Source organism: Corticium candelabrum, chromosome 1 (genome assembly GCF_963422355.1).
Source record: "Corticium candelabrum chromosome 1, ooCorCand1.1, whole genome shotgun sequence".
Classification (NCBI taxonomy): Eukaryota; Metazoa; Porifera; class Homoscleromorpha; order Homosclerophorida; family Plakinidae; genus Corticium; species Corticium candelabrum.
Window position 1 is genome coordinate 23463 of NC_085085.1, and position 3135 is coordinate 26597.

General features: G+C 38.8%; 1 long non-coding RNA gene across 1 annotated transcript; it reads left to right on the plus strand.

Annotated features, from left to right (window-relative positions):
- Positions 1-3135, plus strand: LOC134186328 (uncharacterized). The gene is made up of 2 exons (XR_009970955.1): positions 1-266; positions 2869-3135. It is a non-coding gene; the product is annotated as an uncharacterized LOC134186328 (long non-coding RNA).

The following is a 3135-nucleotide window of genomic DNA, read 5'->3' on the forward strand; positions in this document are numbered from 1 at the left end:
AATGAGAGCAATGATTCTTCTCGGTCTAGCAGCTGTTGACGCGTTATCTTGTCTGTTTCATGACTTGTGGCGGTGGTGTACCGAGGCATGTGTTTATATCCGGGGAATATTTGTCATGTGATCTCGTTTTGTATCGAATATTCTCGTTAGACGGCTTCAGAAGAAACGGACAGCGGTATGATGGCCAGGAAAGGCTGTTCTTAGTGATGCAGGCGAAGAGCACGAATGGTGATAAACTCCCACCGAAGTGACGACGATCCAGATCGGTAAATCGTCGTGTATGTCTAGGCATGTATACGTGTGGCATGTAGGTTTTGTGTGTGTGTTTGTGTGTGTGTGTGTGTGTGTGTGTGTGTGTGTGTGTGTGTGTGTGTGTGTGTGTGTGTGTGTGTGTGTGTGTATTAGTTTAGGGATAGGTTAGGGTCTGGTCATGCATCTGTAACTAATTTTTAATTAGTTTTTAATTATTACTTAATTAAGGAGATTATTGATTCATTGGTTTTTCTTCCTTAGTAAATTATTGAATAAAAATTAGAGTTAGTGTTTAGGTTAGAGGTAAGGTAAGGGGTTGGAGATAGGGTTAATTTTATGTATTAGATTAATTAATAATTAATTTATTTATTATTATTTTTGGTTAAAGATTAGGGTTAGGGTTAAGTTTAGAGTTAAGGTTAAGGTTAGTGTTAGGGTTAAGGTTATGTATTAAATTAGTTAATTAATTTATTGATTAGATAAATTTTTTTCGTTATCATTGGGTTAGGGCCAGTACTAAATATTGGAGTTAATTAGTGTTAGAAGTCGGGGTTAGTGCCAGGGTTAGGGCCAGGGTTAGGGTTATGTATTAAATTAATTAATTAATGTATTGATTAAGTAGATTTTTAGCATTATTATTGGGTTGAGGTTAGAACTAAGTGTTAGAATTAAGTTGGTGTTATAAGTTAGGGTTAGGGTTAGGGTTAGGGTTAGGGTTAGGGTTATATATTAAATTAATTAATTAATTTATTGATTAAGTAGATTTTTAGCATTATTATTGGGTTGAGGTTAGAACTAAGTGTTAGAATTAAGTTGGTGTTATAAGTTAGGGTTAGGGTTAGGGTTAGGGTTAGGGTTAGGGTTATATATTAAATTAATTAATTAATTTATTGATTAAATAAATTTTTAACATTATTATTGGGTTGAGTTTAGAACTAAATGTTAGGGTTAAGTTAGGGTTAGGGGTTAGGGTTAGGGTTAGTTTTAGGGTTAAGGGTTAAGGTTATGTATAAAATTAATTAATTTGTGTATTGATTAAATAAAATTTTTTTTAACATTATTATTGGGTTTGGGTTAGAACTAAGAGTTATATTTAAGTGTTGAGTTAAGTAATTAGATGATGTATGAAGTAGATTAGTTGGGTTAGTGTTATGATCAGGATTCATGTCAGAGTTAAGATTTGGGTCAAGAAAGAGAGAGGATGTAGAGAAGAGAAGGGGAAGGAAGGGAGATAGAGAGAGTATAAGGGATGGGGAGAGACAGAGAGAGTGAGATAGAGTGCGGGGAAGAGGGAGGGGATGTGGGGAGGGCTTTTTGGGAAAAGAATGGGGGAATGAGTGTGGGTCACGTCTGTAAGTGTTGATGGTGTGTGCATAAGAGTTGCTGTTGACACGAGTCGTCATGACTTGGTTAATCATTAGAATTTCAATATGTTTTGCACATTATTGCTGTAACTTAATGTGAGCACTGGTCTGTGCTATTGTTGATTGTTGTTGATTGTGGGTACGAGTTCGTATAATATATTTGTGTTAGTACACTTGGTACATAAGTGTGTCGAACTTCCACGAGTTACAGACAACACTAGGCATCGACTCCCGTAGGAGGATGCTCCATGACAGCGTATGTTTCACCCTTGGTCGCGGGAATCTGGAGCCAAAGCAGGTTTAAGGGTTAGGGTTCTGGGTTAGGGCGCCCAGCCCTCCAGAACACCTTTTCACGTTCCAGAACCTTCAGGGCAATGCCTGGTCCGGTAAACGTGCGGGGCTCCATTCCTATCTTGTGGGGTGCTCCCTTGGGTGTACAGCTTGTCGTTGACTGTCAAACGTTGCTTTCCGGTCGGCACAGTGCTCAACCTAGCTCTCCCATGTGTGTCTGTGTGATGAATGCTTTAAAGTTGGCTGTGCTCAACTTAGCATAATTGTGTGTACTCTGAACTCGTTGTTCTGATATCGAATTGGGCTATGAGTTTAGTCTGACCAATAACGATAAACGTATAGGTGATAGAAGGGAGAGAGAAGTTATGTATGCAAGCAATTAGTTTATTAAATAGTTTATTAAGTAAATTATTAATGCATTACTAATTTATGTAGTAATTAAATAATAAATTTATTAGCTAGGTTGAGGGTCAAGCACATTGTTGAAATGTGCACATGTGTGAGCTTGCGTGTAACGTTCGTGTGTGTGTGTGTGTGTGTGTGTGTGTGTGTGTGTGTAGGTGTGTGTGTGTGTTCATGTGTGTGTGTGTGTGTGTGTGTGTGTGTGTGTGTGGGGGGGGGGGGGGGGGGGGGGTTGGGGGGGTGGGTGTGTGCGCGCGTGCATTTGAATGTATGTTGTAGAGTTTGAATGTTGAGGTATGTGGGTATTTACCTCGGTGGGAGAAGTTGGGTTGCTGATGTTCTATATTGTGAGACGATCCTGGAATAGCTTGAGGTGTGTTGAGGTCTTGTAGTGTTTGTTTGGTCATAGTAGCATTTCTTCAATATGTCATGTGTCTTGTTATGAGTTGATCCTTAGCTTGAATTGTATATCAATATAGTTGGCACTCCTTGTTCAATGTATTTTCACGTGAAACTTGTTTTGGCATATGTGTGAACGTATGTCAAATTATGTGTGTAGGTCGTTCTGTGTCATTTAATATGATCAATGGTTGGAGTAATTCAAGATATTTATTTGCTGATCCCCATTCACGGAGAACGCAGTTTGAAGCAGGATACGTTGAGATGGTATTTCCAGTGTGGAAATTGAAGACTGTTTATTGTTCTGTACTCGTTTTCTTCGACATACGTAGTTGGGTCTGGTCTGCTGTACCAGTAGTTTGGTCGTAGTTGTGTCTAGAGTGCTTGTCTGTTTGAATGTAGTTGTTATGGGAGCGATTCAAGACAA